We start from the raw sequence: 21175 nt of genomic DNA on the forward strand, positions 1-21175 counted from the left end.
GAAGGGATGATGTACAACGGCAAAGTTCTCAATACAACATTACTTGAACTTTGTTACAACTTATCTATGCTATCGGCTAAAAGAAACTAGAAATTTGTAAGCCATAAAGCTTGTTCCACGTGGACTAGCAAGGTCGAGCTTTCAAATCAAAGCGAAGTAACGTTGAACAGGATAGGCCTCATTGAAGATGTCGGGTCTCGAACGACGTCTTGCTCAACACTCGCTGGTTCGAAAGCAACGCGATTACGGCGAGCATCTTCGTTCTTGTAATGAGCTGTATAAACGCAGCGCACCGCCTGAGGACTGCGAATAAGGCTACATGGGAAATAGGCCTGTTATCGGCTTCTTGCCTGTCGTCAGTTTTGTGCGCCGCTTGTTTTGATGAGCCCACTCCGAGTCTCCACTTTACCTCTCAACTTTTGCGCTTTCTCACAAGTCTGGTAGTCAGTCGGCCGGTCGTACTCTCATTGCCTTGCATGTCGTCTTTTTGTTCGTTACCGCAAGCGCAATCTCTAAGAAAGCAATTCGATTTGCTTGAATGCTGCGCAGGGTGTATAGACTGACGCATTCAGTCGTTGTAAGACGAGCACTATTTTACGCTTAAGACTATATCCGAAAGAGGCACGCCTACCTGTCGATACGCTGGCTGAAGCGACATTCGCTGCTCAAGGGCTTTTCATTGATCCAGTGCTGGGTAGCATGAGTAGGACAGAGCAAGGTATATTGGGCACACGAGTGGATTACTGAACTAATGGTGTACCTCCATGGTTTACCGAATGCATTCGCAGCAGGCATTTTTTAAAGTTCTCTTTTCAGGTTTCTGTGTGCAGAGATTAAACATCGCTGTCACGAAGAATCAACGCAATCGAATGGGTGATAAAGAAGATGGATTCCAGTCGTATTAAACGAATGCGCAAGATGCCTTGTGGATGACGAGGTGGACAAGAACAACAATTAAGAGAGAAGGCAGGGAGGTTAACCAGGCACATGCTCGGTTTCCTACACTACGCTGGGGAAATGGGAAGGGGGAGTATAAAGATGAGGAAGAGAGAGAGAAAAGAGAATAGAAAGGCAAAAAAAAAGGATTGTCAGTCAATGGGCTGACGCGTATGCAGCGGTGCCACTACACAAAAGTTAAACGTGTTCACATAGGCATGTAGTCCTCAAAAAACACAAAACGGCTTTGACTGCCCTTTGAGCCGACGAAAAACGAGGACGGTGCTCCAGTAGCATCTGCATAGAGAGTGGCCGATCGTCCAATTGTCGCAATATGCGTCAGAAAGCTTCTGTCTTTCATAGGCAAATCGAGGGCAACGGCATAGCAGATGGTTGATGTCTTCATCGGTGCCTTTTGATTTTCTAGGAGCGAAGCTCTTTGTGGCGTGGCTTGGGCGTCCCTCGCAGTACGTAACCACCAGTGGCAAATACCCGAAATAGGTATAACATTTGACCTCCAAGGTGGTGCCGGTGAGAGATTTCTTCTGTGCGTTGTTTAACAATAAAAAATAGTGCTCAATGTACATGCCAATGGCTGCTAATGGGGAATGAGAGACAGGAGCATTCGGCTTTTAGTCAACGCGCACGCTGCGATCCCCATTAGCAGCAATAGGCATGTACATTGAGCACTATCGGACAAGAAAGGGTTGCTACGTTATACTCGCTGGGCGTAACCTCCTTGGTTTTAGAAAGGTTTAGCGAGCATTGGGCCGCAGTGCCATGAATACAGTGAACTAGTAGTATATACCATGAACTCAAGGTGGTTGAAGGTGGGAAGTAGACCCGAAGCGCAAGCCGTAAGAAAGTGTGCGTGTGCCACGTCTCGTTTATTTTTGAAGTTGTCACGTGGAAGAGGAATATTAGCGATGCTAGAATTCTGTCGTTCGCCCATTATTGTGTGTTCTTTAGTGTATCTACTTTAGCGCAGACACGGAGAAAACTTATCTTGGCAGTGGAGCGAAGGCCACGGATGTGGAGCTTCCGCACGTTGCTCCGCAAGTATACTACGCGGCAGCTCGCGGCTGATTTCGATTTTTGCTCTCTGGCATTTCTAATCCCTTGATGCCTGAATTATGAAGCTGACAAGGAAAATGAAAGCAGTTTTCGTTTTCCAGCTTTAAATAACAACCTTCAAATGATTCCACAGTTAAATGATCTAAAATGCACCTTTAATGCATAATTTTATGTATGTCGCAAATTCTCCACCTGTCACAGAAGCGAGTACCTCATAAAAAAACACGAACTTCAGAACTACGCAACACGTCGTGTGCCACGTATTTAGCGTACACGCATAATGTGTGAAATTATTGAAGCTATATAACTTAAGACGCAAGCGCTCTTGCACGCGCTTGGCGCTCTCCGCCATCAGCTACACAACACGATTCCTTCTAACACAAAATATATTACACGAGATAGCGCTATATTTTTCCTGCTGAATAATACGTTTCCTGTGAGTAAGTAACTACCGGCATTAAAGGCAGCACGCATTCCGCGACTTGCTTGTTCGAAGTGTTTCGGTATGTTGCCCATTCGCGACTGCACACAAAAATGGGAATGGTAGATGCATTTCGATTGTTCAGTGTATGTTTTGATGTCTTATAAAGAGTTTTTTTTTTAGAACTAACCAGCGCGTTTGTGACCACGCTCGTTAGTTTCCACTATATCACGGACGCTTCGTTTTTTTGTTTTCGGAAAACATGCCTTCTGAGTGGTGCATGCATGCATGCTGCCAAAAAATGCAGAGAAAAAAAGACGCCATTTTCGCAACGTAAGCAATAACGGTAGTTGACCCACGAATTTCCGCAGAAGTTTCAGCTTCATAACGAACAAAGAAGTAACAAATGATAAGAGTGTCAGTAAACTAAAGTACTAATTTATAGCGCGGTTGCGTTTTTGTTCTGTGGCTTCTGAAGTATTGTCAAGGACATTTGTCACCGAGTAAAGCTCTCCTAATTTACCTATACCCGTTAGCCAGGGTAGTAAGTCAAAGGCTTTTTTTTTTTCTCTGCTCCTATACTCCCTGTACTTCTAATCCACAAGTTGTTCGAGTCGATTAACAACGAAATCTAAAAGCAATGTGCGAGCAATCTAAAGTAGCATACTTCCCAGGTAACCGAAAATATCAGTTTCAAAGTGTGGCAGAAACAAAAAAAATGCTAAAATCTCTTGTATACTTGTGTGCCCGCAGGAAAGAACGCGATTAAAGGAAAAATATCTTGTAGTGTATGACCGCTTACCCGTTAATATTTCCTTTTTTTGCCGGAGACGTAGCAGCTTCTAGAAAAGCAAGTAAAGCGAAAATAAAGATAATATTTATCTCTTGTTTTCCGGAAGTACATGACAATGGTGGCTAAATTGATCTCGTGTTATTTTTTTTCTTTCGCTTCCGGCTATACCTTTGCCTCTTTCTTATTTGTTGTAGGCTTAATACTTGTTTCTCTATTTTTTCCCCTGGAATAAAAACGAAGGCGTCTCCCAATTAAAACCATCTTTCACGGAAGATTTTAGATGGTGACACTTTGCTTCATTCCAGCGCTTTTCTTCAACACTGTCGCCTGTCGTGTCCTGTTGGACAGCTCAAAGGACCTCCCTCATTTATTCCCTTAAAGCGCGAAAGTAGGGCTTCGCGTGTTTGTCCCCAGAAAAGCAGTACAGCTTATGAAAGAGCCGGGCTTTACAGAATAACGCGTTTTTCACCGTTTTTTTTTTTTCCTTCAGAAAGGCTTAGGGGGCATTCCACAAGACGTCTTTGTTGTCCGCTATTCAGATAAGCGGCTGTGAGAACAAAATGGTGGCGTTCCTGTCTGTTCACTTGTTTTGCTGCTGCGTCCTGGTGCTTTTGTATACCTTTACAAAGATGGTGTCCAGGGAGGTTTTCAGAAGAAACAATGCTTCAAAATGTACGTACAGCTATGTGTGTGTGTGTGGGGGGGGGGGGGGTAGGTGGTTGGTGGGCACTCATATAAGCTGCGATAGAACTCGTGTAGTGCGTTCTTTTAACTCACCCACCAATCTTTTTTTATATAGCCTTCTTTATTCATTTTCATGATTCCCTACATTGTTTGCATTGCCTACAATGTAAAAAAAAGGTTCCAATGGTCATTTTGCTACTCGAATCAAAAGGCGCTGGTGTATGCCAAAATCTAATTATTGCGCCGTCAAATCTTGCAACCACAATAAATTGGCAAAGGATGTCAGAGAAGCGAGGTCGACTTGGGAATGCGCAGAATCCTGTTTGAGTATAGCTTCCTTGTTTTTACTTGAAAAATTACATTTGTTTTCTTTTTTTGTCACACAGTGGTTGTAAAGCGTGATCCTTCTGTTCCGTGCTTGAGCGTATTATATACATGATGCTTCTCTCATTTTACGATTAGAGAAGCTGAAAGTTGCTCAGTGTGCGCCTAATCTCATCGCTACCCACGTCTTCAAGGCGCTGCGGCCACATCATCGCCCTCTATTAATGTCATCCTTAGTTCACGTTAGGAAAGCATGTAAAACGTGATGAACTCCCGTGCGCTCCCCTCGTTTGTTTTTAGCTTTCTCTCTCTTTATATGTACGTTATCTAAGCCTTGGTTGTATTATACAGCGTCAAGAATGGGGTGCTAGTCATACCAGCGCGTAGATGTGACTTCCTGGTGGTCATCCTTCGCCAGGCCTCGCTCTATATCCGTGATTTACCTTTTGTGTGTGTGTGTGTGTGTGGGTGTGTGCCTGCATCCGGTCTTCCTTCCAAACTTTTCCCTAATACGCTTCCAGAAGCCTGCTTGCCTTCCTTTCTGGCTTCCTGCTCTACGCTTACAAATCCTCCCCCGCCACTCCCTGATACACCTTATACATTGCGCTGCAAGCGTCCGCTCGCGCCCCATTATTCCACACAATATAGCCTTCCCTGCAAGGCTCGAGGGCAGCGCACACACTGGCCGGCATCGCCACAGCGCGGTATGATCAATGGCATCGTTCGCGGTCGACGCGCTCCGCGACAATTTATTCAACCCCTGGGCTCAACAACAGCGACAAGAGGCGTCGAGAAGAGAAGAAAAACGGTGAACCAGCTTGACGCGTGTGGGCTGGCAGTAAAAATAAGCGGTTTTCCCGCGACCGAACCGCGCTGCAGCGGAAGGTTGCCGCGCATGCCGCTCAGGCGTCGTATTGCATGGCTTCCGAGCTTCGCGGTGATTTCACAATTATCGCACGTGATTCCTGCACGCGCGTGCGTTTGTACACCGTCGTAGGTGCTGCTACTTGCGGTAACTGCTTAATGATAGGAATAATGATTATAATAATATCTGTGGTTTGTGAGCCAAAAGCACGATATAATTGTCTAAGGAGGAGGAGGAATAAATGAGGAAGGACAGAAAGGTTAGCCAGTTCTCAGACCCGCTGGCTACCCTGTGCTGGGGAAGGAGGTAAGGGGGATAAAAGATGAGAGAAAAGAGACGTTGTAAAAAAAAGGAGCGAGAAGGTCATCAGACGATCCACGACGCTGTTTACAGTCTGTCTCTAAGACCACTTGCCCGCAGAAAGCGCAACAACGCTCTCAGTGCCTTGCGTGCAGAGGACGGTCTCGGCCAGTGTCCTAATACCCTTTCTTCCGACAATTGGCGATTGTCTATTCTATCTAAAGCTTTCGACAGTTCTTTTCTTGGCACGCTGAAGCGGGGACACTCGCATAGAAGATGGGAGAAAGTCTCTGCGCAGCCACAGTTGTCACATGTCACGCTTCTGGCCATTCCTTATAATTGTCTAAAATTTATGTGTATATGTAGGGCTCGTTTTCGTTTTAGACACTTTAATAATCAGAACTAACGGACAATGGCGCCAAGGAAAGTAAAGGGATGTTATTAGAAGTAATTGTAACGTGAATATGAAGAAAGAAAAGTGGACTTTCTTCACATTTGCATTACAATTACTTCCAATAACATCCCCTATACTTTCCTTAGCGTAATTGTCTATTAATTATCGTCGATATGATTATGAGGACTCTTTAGTGGAGATATCCGAAAGATTATATCATGCTCACGCAACAGAACCGATGCACAGACTATTACCAAGAAGGCCACATAGCCACGGCAACCTGTTTTCTGTTTTCAATATCATGTGCTTCTTTGAATGCTATAAACCTAAGCTTATGGTCCTTATGTATAACCGTATATATATATGTAAGCAAACTTTTGTACATTCAGCACGATGTATCTAACTCGAGATATTGAATAGAACTCACGAACGACTTCATTTGTTTCAACACGATGCAAGACTAAATACGGCACACATTCACTTGACCATCAACTTTTGGGCATATGTAGCTGTTTTCCTCTTGTTGTGGATTTAGCAGGGATAAGCGCCTCTGTTCATTACTTTAAAAAATGTATAAGGTTACTTTTTCGTACCAGAATCAATTGTTTTTATTTCAGTGTTTGTTTATTTCATGCAATTGTGTGTTCCCACTTCAAATGTCTTTTGTTTCCTTTATATAGTTTTACTTCACATCGTTTCAATTGTAAGTTATGCACATTTTTTAGTTATATTTTGATATATACCTCTTAATTTTAGCAATCTACCATTAGGTAATGATTTAAATTTGTTTGTACTTCCGCCATCAAAGTTCTCTTGAAGTTGGTGTAGGTCCTCCATACTTTTTTCGTGAGATGCGTTTGAATTGCTCGATAATTGATTCATATGTAAGGTTGTAACGTCCCAAAACCACCATATGAAAATGAGAGACGCCACAGTAGAGAGCCCCGGAAATTTCAAGCACCTAACGTTCTTCAACGTGCACCCAAATCTGAGCAGGCGGGCCTATAGCATTTTTGCCTCCATTGAAAATGCACTGTTTGAATCGCGGTGTAGCTGACCACAATACTGCAGCGTGTTTCTTCTATATTTGTTTCTAGCGAAGGTTATAGGTCTAGTGAGGATACCGTGATGTCTGTTTCCTTTTCCTTTATCTCGGTGCCATGTAAAATGGAATGTATACGTGTTCATTGTACTCATGTCAGAATAAAGCTATTATTATTATTATTATTATTATTATTATTATTATTATTATTATTATTATTATTATTATTATTATTATTATTATTTGATGCTCTTCAATGTTTAGCAGCATTGCACATTACACGTGGCTCTAGCATATCAAACGCCACCGAGATTTGACCATGATTGCTGTGATAGAACCTTTGACCTTTGGAGCACTGTAACAATATTTTCACCAAGGCGGACAGTATTGGTAGCTGCTCAGCCGGACGTTGGCAATATATAGTGGGACATGCGTAGCGTGAAGCCGCCAGCGTAAATTCTTCGTGTCGCATTGCTACGTCATACGTGTGTCACGCCCCACTTTCACAAGGAGAGTTTGAATTGAAAGGCTCATTTTCTTTAATAGACGCACTATTAATCAGTTATATCTCAATGATATATGTTATCTAACAAAGAAAACGTGCCCTTAAACTTACACTTTTCTTCATTCATAGTGAAGATCTCGGCCTGGCAGACTCGATGCCTTGAGGTGGTATGCGAAGGATTATTGGTCGGCAGCCATCACGTAATAGGTCGCATACTGCGTGACGTCAAACAGGCAAAAAAAAAAGTGTTCCACACTTGCCGTAGTGGCTACAGGTGGCGCTGACTGAACATTCTCACGTTTAAACGCACATATATAACATATAAAGTGAACTGGGCGGATGAGCGCCACCGTAGCTCAGTGGTAGAGCATCGAACGCGTTATTCGTAGGTCACAGGTTCGGATCTTGGCGACGCCAACTAATATTTTCGTCCACTGTTCTTTCTTCATATTTAAATTACAATTACTTCCAATAATGGCCCCTATATTTTCCCCGGCATTTTAGTTAGGTTTCGTTAATATCGTGTCCACCTTATTATATTTTTGGAGTGGGTCGATATTTTGACGCGGAACTTCACGCTGTTACGTTTCTAAAATATACGGCGTTCGATTAATTATACGCTGCCTTTCCAGTTGGGTCATTTTTACCAAACCAGCAAAACGAACAAGCAAGATTGGCTATTACATTTTTCCTGATGTGGCGCTCAGATTTCTTATATTTCCACGTAAAATATTCTGACGTCATTTTTTTTTGTACACGAGTGCATGTAAATGCATGCAGGATATAAAAACTTTCACTTCCAAGACTATATTTTCAATGTCAAAAAAAAAATCGTGCACTGAATTCTGTTAGCTGTGGCTTGCATCGTATGATTTACGTGGTCAAAGCGCCTGTTGCTGCGAGCTTACAGTAGGTCAGCATTATAGAACAGCGTCATGCATGACCGGTATATCGGGCCATGATCTAAGCTTTATGGTCTCTGTTAATGCTTTATGTGCTCACCGGAAAAGAGATTGAAAAAAAAAAGCCTACGCGAAGCGACAGAAAAGTGGTGCGTCTTTCGAAAACTGCCTAGCCCTGTTTGCATCATTATTATGAACCACGTCAAGCTCAGTCTCTCCTTAAAATGAAAGATTGTTATAAACTCTGAAACAATAAACGAAAAAAAAAACGTTTGTACGCAAAATTGAGAAAAAAAGAACAGCTATTCGTGCTTACCACAAGGCTGAATGAAAAATAAGTTAAAAAAAAAAAGCCCTCCTATGCGACCGCATTCTCTTAGAAAGCTTTTTTCTCGAGGAACACACTTTTTAACCTTCGCTCGCACCATCTCTTTAGCTGCGATGGCGTATGAAATGAGCTACAAACAGATGAGACTCGCAGAAAGCGCTTTCTACGAAAATCCAGACAAATCACTTTTTTACTGTCCGGAAATAAAAAAAAAAACTGTTACGTTTCTTGGCGCTCCACTTTGCTTCCTCAGGAAGGAAGCTGGTTAAACACCCTTTAGCGGCGCAATAAAAAAAATACATCGCGAAATTCAGTGTTTACGATTCAAGAAAACGACATCAAACAAACAACTGATCGCCCAGAGTTTACATCATAAAAGCTCTGAAAGCGTTCGCGCTGTATAGGCGAAACCGGCTGCGAGACGAATGCGCGGCCGTTTCGAGTGAATGCGAACTCTGCATGCTTTCGCGGTATAGCTGCCGTAAAACATGTGTCATCCTCTGTACACGTCTACCCGTTTGTTTGTACGTATTTCGATGGGCACGTGCGAGTATATCTGAGTGCCTCGTTACCCCGCATTTTGTGATTATTAGGAGGCTTCGCTTTCGCAAGCCGCGTTTTCGCGAACGTATACGGGCATCAAATGTGTTTGTAGAAGCGCAGTATATACGCCGATCGAATCGGCTGTGGGATTACATTATGGTGGGGGGGATTTGAAATCCAGCTCGTTTAAGGGCGTACGCATATCTTCTCCAAACAGGCGAAAACAAGATGTGCAATGTAAACACACTTTGTTGCTTTTTATTGCTTCGTCCTATATTCCTGACCCGTTATATACAATGATGAGGTAGCAATAACTTATGCACTGTCGGCTGCCTACGTAATGAGGGCCGGGTGCGCGGATTTTCCGCCAGACCACACCTGCGCTTAGAGCAGTGAAGCCGTCCATAGACAACGCTTTAGTCGGTTGCTTTTACCTAGTTTTGTTTAGGACGCTATACTGCTTTCAGAAGGATTTTGACGCGCGACGACCACGTAGAGGTTGGCTGAGTTTATGTTAGTGTTTCGAAACAACGGCTTTGTAATGCCACTGTGCGCGTGTTGCATTTCCAAATAGGTAGTGCGCGGAGTTAACGTCGACGCTTGCACACGGAAAGCGCCCAGGCGAGACTATATATAGCGTGGGCGTTTTTTTTTCCGCTTTTCGGGGTCATGTTCGACATATGAGCGTTTCACTTGACGCTGATAGGCTCGCCCTGTGAGTAGAAGGGAAATATATTGCTTGGGATACAGTGTACACGCGTTCGTGTTTTACTAAAGGGTCTCTTCGGTGTATTGCTTCACCATTAGATCGCGTGTCTGTTCACAAAACTTCACAAGTTCATTTTAAGAAAGTATGCCGTGCGTTATGGAAAGTGCATACACTGGGCAAGCAAAATAACCCAACAAAAAGCGATGCGCATTCACACATCAGATAATTCATTGTGACTGCAAAGGTGATCCCAGAGTCATTCCCCTTCTCTCTTTTTTTGTTTGTTTATTAATATGACATTTGTTCCGTCGTGGACATATGAATGCCGCGTTCACCGTTCACTGCTATGTACGGTCGAGTTAAAGCATACACGAAAACCCTATATTTCATCACCAAAAGAACTCCGTGCACTCATTAAAGGCTTTGCCGCCGCACAAACTTCTCGTTGTCGCTTAGATGGCTGCGCCAAGTGATAACGCGCAGGAATCACCAAATTACACAATGCCTTCTCGTTCTGCTTGGTGACGCATGCGGCGTATATTGTCGATGTCAACGTGGCGTATACGGCGGAAATGGAACTTCGCTCGGCCGGTCCTCGGATATGGGCAGTGGCACCGAAGGGTTGAGGGGTTGTAGGGATCGCGTAGAAAGGAGGTAGAGGACGTCGCCGGAACCGGAAGTCCTATTATTACTCGAGGAGATTTCCCGCAGTCATTTCTTTCGGAACGTGTTAAATGTGCGGCACTCACGTGCGTTGTATATAGGTACAGAAGACACTTGGCCGACCATGTTTGTTTGTCGCGGAAAGTGTATCACCCCTTGTCGCCAGGGCATATTGTGGTGTGGCATAGACTAAAAATATGGGTGACAGCGTTTGTTTCCACCCCCAGACCCCCTTTATTGTTCTTTTTTCATGCCGTAGGCACTCGAGCTGCTTATCAGCAAACTTGTTATTCGAGGACTTCGAAAAATTTTCCGTACGAATGCGATTGCTTTTGTCACATTTGTTTTCATTGGGCGATATGCATTTGTATTCAACGAGGTGGCTCACGCTATACTTAGTCTATTATTATTATCGAGAAAACAAGCTAAAGTAAGCTATGTCGGGCGCTGACGCTTTCACCTTGATGCAAAAAGCTATTGCCGACTGCTTTGTGACCAAATGAAGGTAATGAAACAATAAATTCGAAAACGTTTCTCGTTGTAACTCATCGTTTACCGTTTACAATACTTTAAAAGTCATCGCACTTTTTGCCCATGCCTGACCTTTGCCTCACTAACACCTACTAATTACTAATTATTATCAGTTACGACCTTCCGTTGTCGAGCACAAATACTTCCTACCACTCTCACCTTCCCGTGCACGGGCTTTGACTGAAATATTTTTTCTTAAAGTATACTGGCAGAGGCTGGAAAAACAGTAACGATGAGATGGTCTGTTATTATGTGGCCCCTCTTACGCGGATTTCCCGCTACATCACGCACACAATCACATGCAATGATCTTGGTTTGTAGTACCACATGTCTACTCACATCTACGGCGTACATGACGCTGAATGCTTTGGGTTGCCCCTCTTCTCTTTCAATTACAGGTTGAAGTCACGCTCAGTATTTGCTGGCGTAAGAAATGAGGTGCCATGCAACAGTTTCCTTCTAGCCTTAGCCACTTATCTCAAACTATTTCTTTTTTTGCGATATGAAAGTGACAAACACAACTTTTGGAGCTGAAAACACTCTTTGGCCACCAAGTTTTGACAATGCATACACGAACGCCACGTACTGGCTGCAACGTTACAATACATTGTCAGCATGGTTCAAACTGAGCCAACAAAAACTAGCCAAAAAGAATAAGTAGCCAAGGCGTCTTCTTTTACGCCCCCACAGTTGAAAATTATAGTCAAATTGGCGGAAAGTATCCACCCTTGTCACATCAGCCTGCTCCTGCTGCGCCCCCCTGCAGGAACCGAAATCTAAGCCAAACATAGTCGCTACACTCCGCTGCACTGCAGCACACGTTTTCCTTTCAAGAACACCTAACGGAAGTTTCTACCACTACCTTTGCGTTGGCGTGGACAGGACAGGTTCAAACCAACTTTGACCCCAGATTTTACCATTTGCATGTGCAAGAACACACAAAAACGCACGCGAGAACATTCATAGGGGATAGCTGAACACGTTTAGCCTCCCCCTTCTCCTCAAAAAAAAGTTCCAACCAGGCCCATTATTACCTAAATGTTCTCCTGGAACTGCTTCGTTACGTCAAAGACTTCTGGGATAAGAGAGGTCAAGATACCGTAGCACCGCTCTGCTAGCATTTACAACGATTGAAAAGGACAAGGGGGGAGGCCCATTTGGTGGGAAATCGAAATACGCCAACGAAGAGCTTCGTTAGGCCGAAGAACGCGAGACCTGCCGGCCAGCGGCGCGCTGAAATCACTTCGTCCTACTTGCCAAACGAGTGCGGTCTATGCAGGAAGCGGCACCGAAGCGCGTGGTGTTTGGCTCGCAAATTGACGCCAGGGAAATTCAATGACCGCGACTGGCCGGCTAGACCGCTAGCCTGAAACTCGTAAACGAGGTGCTAGCCCGTCGGCCCCAGCTCGAGCTGATGAGCTGGCTGGTGTCCCGACCTGTCGGTTAGTTGTCAGGCCCTGCCGGCCAATACGAGGGCGTTTCTATTGAAGTGCTTTCCTCGGCTCTCCGGTATACTAGTACGTATGCACGAGCGAATACGGCCGCGTCGTTCGGCGTTCCAGGTGATCTGATTGGGCGTCATTTCCCAGGGTTTGAAATCACTGATGCTTGTGGTAGGCCCGGCCGCAGACGATAAGACGGGGACATTCCACGGAGGGGACGTCAACGATTGAGCACAACTAGGTGAAATTTCAGGAAGAGGTGGTGATGGCCAGAGAACAAAATTTTAGTTTCCCACTTGCCTTTCTGCACTTCTGTCGCACTGGAGCTTACTCCGACGCGGCGCATTTCGTCTCAACGCTTCTTGTAACAAGCTAGGAAGTGATTGTTAAAGAAGTTTGTATTTTTTGAGGAGGGGTATGGAAGGGGGCTCAGTCAGGCAAACATTGTCAGCGCACCTGTAATATGAAGAAACAAAGTGGGCAACTGAATGAGGGAAAGTTGTAGCGTCGTGTTCGAAGGTTCCATCAAGGGCAACGTGTTCTAACATTGCTGTGAAGACCAACGTTACGTACACCTTGAACACTGACATGCTGCAAGCACAATGTATCGCCTTGAACAAACACGGAGACGGCCGTCTGGTTCACTCCATTTTCAGCAGTTCCATGCAGCAAAACGAAAACTGAAAACTGGGAGTCAGGCTGTCACTATGACCTACAACCAGCTGCGTGAGTCGGTCACCAGACGCACCAATCACCGCGCTACAGATCCTTTTTTGAAGCTTTGATTCATTCAGCATCACACGAAGGGCTATTGGTGGCAAATGATGGAAACGCACTAGCTGTTTCTAAAGCCCCTATACAGCACTAAAGCTGTTTCTTCTTCACCGTCCTGGTAGGCTGACACGGACCGCAGGTTTCGCAGCACTGCACAGGATTTTTTACGTGGCAATCGTCGCTTGTTCTGTGTCTACATGGAGCCCGTCTACACGGAGGCACCACACTCCGGCGAGACTACGCTCCGTAAAGCGCACCTTTACTAATTGGTTCTCCTGATGATCTTCCGTGTTTGCACCTTCCCTTCCATTATGTAGAACTCCTCCGTCGTCTCGTTAAGTCCTTCTGCGTTGCTGCGCTAACTGCCTTCTTTCGCTTCGGCGTTGAACAAGGGAGAAGCCATGTCGAGGTGCAAGAGGAAGAGGGAGTTTTTTTCGGGAGGGAGTTAGGCGGCGCTAGAAAAACAAACGGCGTGCCTGGAAGGCTTTAATTGAGGGTAACTGCTCGTAAGTGGCAATGTAGGCACGCCTGCATCGCGGCGTGCTTACGTACGTTGGATTTTTGCGCGCCGAGGAACGGGGACAACCCGTATACTCTTTTAACGTTACATGCCTCGGAATAAAAGAACACAACCAGTGACAAGCGCGAGTTGTTCCTCGGCACTCTTTTATTGAGAGACGTAAAAACACGTGCTATACTCTTGTTTTAGCGTTGCACGTGTCAGCCTGGGAGTTGGAGCGAGTGGGCGATGCGTACTTCGGCGGAATGCCGACTGGAGCAGATATAGAGCAATGACGCGCGAGTGCCAACGGAAGGCACGGATGAAGCGATGGCTGTCAGCTGAGCTTTACGACCGCACCAGTCGGTAATTAGGAAGAAACTCAAACGACGTGCTCCCATGCGAAGCGTGCGTATGTCAAACGTAAAGGACTGAGGAATTATGGGAAAGAAAGATTATCGACCAAGTTTGTTCTGGGAATGTCACCGTGCTCTTTCAGCTGCGAAGCAGAACTCTATCATTGCCTAAACTGCATGCGGGATTCGGGAGATCAGGACAGTGGGTCTACTAATGAACTTTTTTAGGGGCGAAGCGCCTTATAGCGGCACCTGTTCGACCCTCGTAGCCGTTGTAGTGTGTAACAAGCATAACATTTTGACCTCCAAGGTGGTGCCCGTGATAAATTTCTTCTGTGCGTTGTTGAACAATAAAAAATAGTGCTCTGTGTACATACCAATGGCTGCTAATGGGGAATGAGAGACAGGAGCACTCGGCTTTTAGTGAACGCACACGCTGCAATTCCCATTTGCAGCCATTGTCATGTACATTGAGCACCATCTGACAAGAAAGGGTTGCTACGTTATACTCGCTGGGTGTAACCTCCTTAGTTTTAGAAAGGTTTGGCAAGCGTTGAGCCACAGTGCCATGAATACAATGAACTAGTATATACCATGAAATCGAGGTGGTTACAGGTGGGAAGTAGATACGAAGCGCAAGCCATAAGAAAGTAGAAGTCGAATTCTCCTGTCTCTCATTTCCCATTAGCAGCTATTGGCATGTACATTAAGCACTATCTGACAGGAAAAGGTTGCTACGTTATACTCGCTGAGCGTAACCTCCTTGGTTTTAGAAAGGTTCAGCGAGTGTTGGGCCGCAGTGCCATGAATACAGTGAACTAGTATATACCATGAACTTGAGGTGGTTAAAGTTGGGAAGTAGACCTGAAGTGCAAGCCTTAAGAAAGTCTGCGTGTGCCACCTCTCGTTTAGTCCTTGAAATGTCCACTGGATGGCGGTGCTTCTATATGGGGAATATATGATGAAAAGATGCGAGATGGCGGTACTTGGAGTGTTGAATATATGAACGAACAGACACAGAGACAGATGCATGGATGGACGCATGAACGGACTTAGGGGCAGATGCATGGACGAACGCAGGGACGGACGCACGAACAGACGCACGCACGGACGGGCGCATGGACGCATGGACGGTCACACAGACGGATGCATGTACGGACGGAAGCAAGAACAAATGGACGGACGAATGCTTCGCCCCACTCTCCATCATTCACTCCGTGGATATGCTGCCACATTTTTCTTCATAATCCACTATCGCAGGAAGGTAAACGATAAGCACGATCATCCGTGCATTGTTTAGGCAGAAACTAACAGAGCTTGAAAAGAGAATTGACGAATGCAGAATAGAAAAGAGGTAAAGTGCACATGCACCAAAAGAAGGGATTTACAACGCAAACGCGTGACGGAGAACAGGTAACGCGACGACGGGCGAGTGTTGTCTTCTTTCCGTGTTTGCCCTCCAAATCCCTTCTTTGAGTCCTTTTGCCGCTCGTACTCGCGTACATTCGCTAATTCGGCGAGGTCGACGTTTCGCAATGTTGGTATACGTGTCTCTTTTTTTTCTATCTCTCCGCAACTCACATTTCGAAGAATGGTTTCGAGCGCGTGCTTGGGTACGACGCTGAGAACGACATATATATCTGATAGCACAGTCAATGGAGACCGCTCGTGACAGTGATTGCGAATGGTTTTTCGTCTCTGCTTGCCGTATAGAGCTTTCGCTGTAAAAACAACTAGCAGTACTTGTACAAAGGCCCGTATTAACAAACGCTCCTTGACTCGAAGCTCGACCTCAAGGGTTCCTTAAGGACTGTGTCGGATTGTGATTCGTGCAACGCGAGAAGTTTCAAGGATTCCTTGAGGTCGAGTTTGGAGTCGAGGAACGTTTGTGAATACGGGCCTAAGTCGCGCAAAGCTGCGTCACGACAGAGCTGGAGAGGGCCTAGCTTGCCTTGGATTGGTCAGACTTTTACCCTCTAAACTCTCAATTTCTCCCACCTGTCTACACTCTGATCTAATAGCGTGCCTGGATAGCCCCGTAGTTACGATGCTCGCATTCGTACCGCAAGTAAGCGGATTCGAATCTCTCACCACCGAAAATGTATTTCTATTTTTTCTCTCAATATCTTTCCCTGTTTTCCTTTTTGGGCACTCGTGCCTCACTTATCAGAGTTATTACATCCCATGCCGGATATATCAGGGCAGGTGTTCTGGGAGCGCAGCAGAAGAAGGAAGAACGGAAAAAGAACTTTTTTGAATGAAAAAAATTGGCAAGGTTACCGGCCCGCGCTCGGTTCACCCGGACACTTCGTGCGGTAATGTGTAGCCTTTCCACGGCTGTCCGCGCTCGCCGGATCGCTCACAGTTTGTCATGCCGATCTGAGCTAGTCAGCACACTTAGTCATCGCTCCTCGAGAAGGTCCGGTCCTATATTGTCCTCTCGGTATATTACCGTGACCTGTGTGCGTTGCCAGAAAATATGTGCCACATCTGAGTGTTTGCGCTTACAGAGGGTATACATCTACCTTGTGGGTACTGTCTTGAAATTACTCCGTTCAGGTGTACTAGTTGTGGAAGGGTTCAGATTTGCAATCTTCGCCAATCTGTTTTTTTTTTTTTTTTGAGATCTGATGATGAGTTGTGGGGTTTAACGTCCCAAAACCACCTTATGATTCAAAAGACGCCGTAGTGGAGGACTTCGGAAATTTCGACCTTCTAGGGTTCTTTAACGTGCACACAAACCTGAGCACACGAGCCTACAGCATATTTGCCTCCATTGAAAATGTGTTTCTTGAGATCTGTCTAGCTGTTAGTGTTCTGGGGGATTCGCTTGTCGTTGTTGCTTATAGTGTGCCAATATGTCGTGGTACATGACCAGTTTGTCTCTTTCGCCTCATATCCCATATTCGTAATTCTCACCACCTTTGTGAAGTGCGCGTTGATGGCGTTTACACGCAAACCAATGACGCCATACCCAGTTTACATCAATGGACAGAGTGTCAAATATGCACGGACGCATCGTTTCCTGGGCATAATAATCGACAGAAGTCTTTCGTGGAGCCCACATTGTGCGTACTTGAAGAAGGTACTGCTATCTATTGTGCATATAATAAAATTCATGTGCGGGAAAGCATGAGGAACTTCTGGGGCCTCCATGCTACAGCTGTACAGGGCCCTATTTCTGAGTCTATTGCGCTACAGCTTGCTGGTACTGACTAACACTTGCAAATCCAGTACTCATTCATTGGAGAGTTTGCAGAGTCAGGCACTGCGTATCTGCCTAGGACTGCCCCGATGCGCTTCTACTTATGCCACAATCATGCTTGCCAAAGACCATCCGGTCAGGACATATAGAGTTGTGGATTGCCTCAGAGCGCACATTCGACATGCTTGCCGTGTCCCCGACCACCACTTGGCCCTTCTACCCTCCAGAAGACCACGTGCTACGTTTTCAGACGTCATAGCCAAGCACCTAAACAGAATTCCATCAGGATATACGCCAGCTGTGAGAATGGCATGTCCTTTGTGGTGCCTCGACCAGCCGCGAATACGTCTAGAAATTCCGGGAATCAAAAAGAAAAGCAATCACTCCAGAGTAGCATTGAAGCAAGCAACACTGCAATTAATACGTGAGTTGTACTTAGACCGAACGCAGATATACACTGATGGGTCCGTATCGTCCAGCAGCTCATCAGGTGCCGCTGTAATTCCGGCTGCAGCAATGACAATCAAGTTTAAGCTGTCGCATATGACTACATATACGGCATCAGAGCTCGCTGCTATAAGGGCTGCTTTACAATATCTCGTTCAAGAACGTCCAGGAAAATGAGTCATATTCTGTGATTCGAAGGCAGCGCTTCAGAGTTTGCAGTCTGCCATGCGTAGGAGGAGTCATGATCAATTGGTACAAGAAATAAGACATTGCCATCATGAAGCTCTAGCACGAGGGCATGATATTATATATCAATGGCTGCCTGGACATATCGGTATTACCGGAAATCAATTAGCCGATGATGCAGCCCGCTCAGCCTGAAGGAACCCGTGTAGTCCCGATTCCTCTATCAAGGAATGATGCAGCAAGACAACTTTACCTGCTGGCTCGAGATCTCACACGCACGTTCTGGTCGTCTACCAGCTTCCAAAGGTGTCAATTTTATGAACTGGATCCTTCGCTCAAGCTAAAGCTACCATCACAACTTTCCCGCTCCGATGCGACACTGTTATGCCGCCTTTGGTTGGGTGTTGCATTTACAAAGGTGTACTCCTTTCGCATTGGTATGGCAGACACTCCTACATGCGACTACTGCGGAGCTGAAGAGACCATCGAACACGTCCTGTGCAGCTGCACTTGCTACGACACACAGCGATGCCAGCTCCGGATGGTTTTGAATCAACTTGACCCTGGACCATTTTGTGTGCAGAAGATACTAGGACCTTGGGCATCTGCCTCAGTTGCGCAGAAAGCAACTAAAGCACTGCTAATTTACCTAAATTCAACAAACCTGAGCGACCGCCTGTAGACTGTGTGTGCTCCCCGAGTGTGCTCATGATTGTATGTACCTTCTCATCTCTCTACAACCTCTTTTCTCCCCTTTATTCCTTCCCCAGTGCAGGGTAGCTAACCGGATGTGCGTCTGGTTAACCTCCCTGCCTTTCCTTGCGTCTTTATCTCTCTCTCTCTCTCACCACCTCCATCGTCCCAATCACCTCCGCCGAAGTCGTCTCCGCTTGTGTGGTGAGTCGAGGGTGCTGGGCCGTTGCTCTCTCGGTGCGATTAGATGAGCCTTCTCGTTGTGATTTGGAGGGATGGTCGTGTCTTCGATGTTTAATTCCCACAATGTGCGCTGGGATCCACCTGAGGTAGTACGGTACGACTTCGTCGTTCTGGAAGAGTTCTGCTCTGCGGTTAAGAATTTCGGCTGCTTCGGTAGAGACCGATCCCTCTGTGAAATTCCTATCGGCCATATTGGAGTCAATAATTAACCATCTGTCGTGTTTTCGACCATTTATTGCGGCGAGTGAAATGTCCGTTTCTTCCACTGCCTCCGACGTGACAGCGGGCTTACGGAGCCTGCTGTCGCGGTCTTCCCTTTCGCGTCTATGACCGCCATTGCGAAGAGGGAGCCACGCACAAACCGATTACTTATGTCAATAATTCGAAAATACCGGTTGGCGCCTACAAAAATCACCCTCTCTCACGCGCCGTGGTTTTTAATGCTCATTTTCGTGCAGAATATTCATCTCTCAACGTTGTGTAGAGAGTGTATACTTTTGGGATGTTTTCTTTGATTATCGCGGACCTGACGTCCGGGTGAATCTGCGTCTTGGGACATCTCAATCCGTGGTAATTATTGAAGACATCTTTCCATAATTTCTATACCCGCCGTGGTTTCTCGCCTAATTTTCGATTCCGTGGCTCAGTGTTGGCCGTTTACAATCGGAAGGTCCGTACACGTGGCTGTTCCCTCGCCAATACATACGAGCTGGCAGTTTGCATCACAAAATGAGCAATGACTGCTTCAAAAATCCATAAAGGTTTTCAAAGCTCAGAAGTAGCAGAAATAAACATAAAAACGACAGATTTTCTTTTCGACAATTTAGGTTGCGCATGGACGCCACTGGTATGGGGAATTGAGATTAGCGCTGAGGAGCATTTTCTCGGTGTGGCAGCGTATGCATATGACATTCGTAAAAGACGGGTTATATAAGCCGTCAAATTATCGTGTGGAGGCACCTAGTTTGGTCGCCTTCGTTACGGTAGGCAAGTTCAGTGACTCTAAGCGTACATATTGGCTGGATACTGTGACAAGTCTATTTTATTTTATTTGCTTTCTGTACTAGTAGCGAGGCAAACATAATCAGGTATCCAGTCACTGATAAAGTCGCAATATTGCCCGTCTGGCGAGCTTGTCTCCGCACTGCGGAGGCAGCAAAAACTTTTCGACGCCCCCGCCTTCCTCCCCCACCTTGTGGTAATTAGGGGAGGCTCATGCAGAATTAGAATGACATTCCCCACTGTAGTTGTTCCATGCATTTCTATGTTCGGCTTAATCTATACGTCTGCCATTAGTTATGTGGCACAGTTGCTATAGGTGCGGTAAACCTGTCGTTTGAGTGCATCGCGGTCGTGCAGCGTTAATGCCTGCCGCAAGAGGGCGCTCGCGTTCCCTTCATTTGGTCTAATTTGATGGTGGTTTCTTCCAAGAAGAATGCGTAGATAACGACATTGACAGGAAACTAAATTAAAAGAGAGAATGATGGATTCCCCTTAAAAATAATGCAAAATCAGAGGTATAAACTTGATCACCCTATACCCGCTTAAGTTCTCGGACGAAGACTTCGCAAACTGTTGGTAAGCAGGAGTGGCCAGATAATTATTCGTGGTTTATACTGAACAACTATTCTGTATTATCCACGTGTTTTACTGCGTCCGTGGGACGCGCTGTGTTAGGGTATACTGCATTTCACATATAAGGTTGTGATGGTCGTTTCTTTTTTTTTTTTTTGACGGCCTTCACAGTAAATTTTTTTACACCCTTAAGGGTGTAAACTGGCTTGTCGCCAGAGGAACACCCTATGGGTGTTTTCAGATACACCCTACTTAGAAGGGTGTTGAACACCCTAACATTTTGCTGAACACCCTTCGTGTAGGGTGTTCAGCTAACACCCTTTAAGAGGGTGTTGAAAGGGTGTGCGACCTTCGAGTAACGCGTTATTCAAAGGTCGCAGGTTCGGTTCCTGTCCATGGCAAGTTATCTTTTCACCCACATTTCTTCACATTTACATTACAATTCGGTCTAATAACTTCCCCTATACTTTCCTTGGCAATATTGTCTGTTTGATCTCATTATATATATATATATATATATATATATATATATATATATATATATATATATATATATATATATATATATATATATATATATATATATATATATATAATATATATTAATGAGATCTAACAGACAGTAATGCCAAGGAATGTACAGGGGAAGTTATTAGAACCTGTAGAATGTAAATAAAAAGAAAGAATAAAGAAAAGTGGATGAAAAAATGTGTGTGTGTGTGTGTGTATAAGCAAGCTTAC

The 21175-nt window shown here is 45.3% G+C and overlaps 1 protein-coding gene across 1 annotated transcript in view; it reads left to right on the plus strand.

The window, feature by feature from the left end:
• The window catches only part of LOC119174508 (protein eva-1), a 285300-nt gene that overhangs the window by 58710 nt on the left and 205415 nt on the right, over positions 1-21175 (plus strand). The gene's annotated exons all lie outside the window — the stretch shown is intronic.

This window comes from Rhipicephalus microplus, chromosome 5 (assembly GCF_043290135.1).
Source record: "Rhipicephalus microplus isolate Deutch F79 chromosome 5, USDA_Rmic, whole genome shotgun sequence".
Lineage (NCBI taxonomy): Eukaryota > Metazoa > Arthropoda > Arachnida > Ixodida > Ixodidae > Rhipicephalus > Rhipicephalus microplus.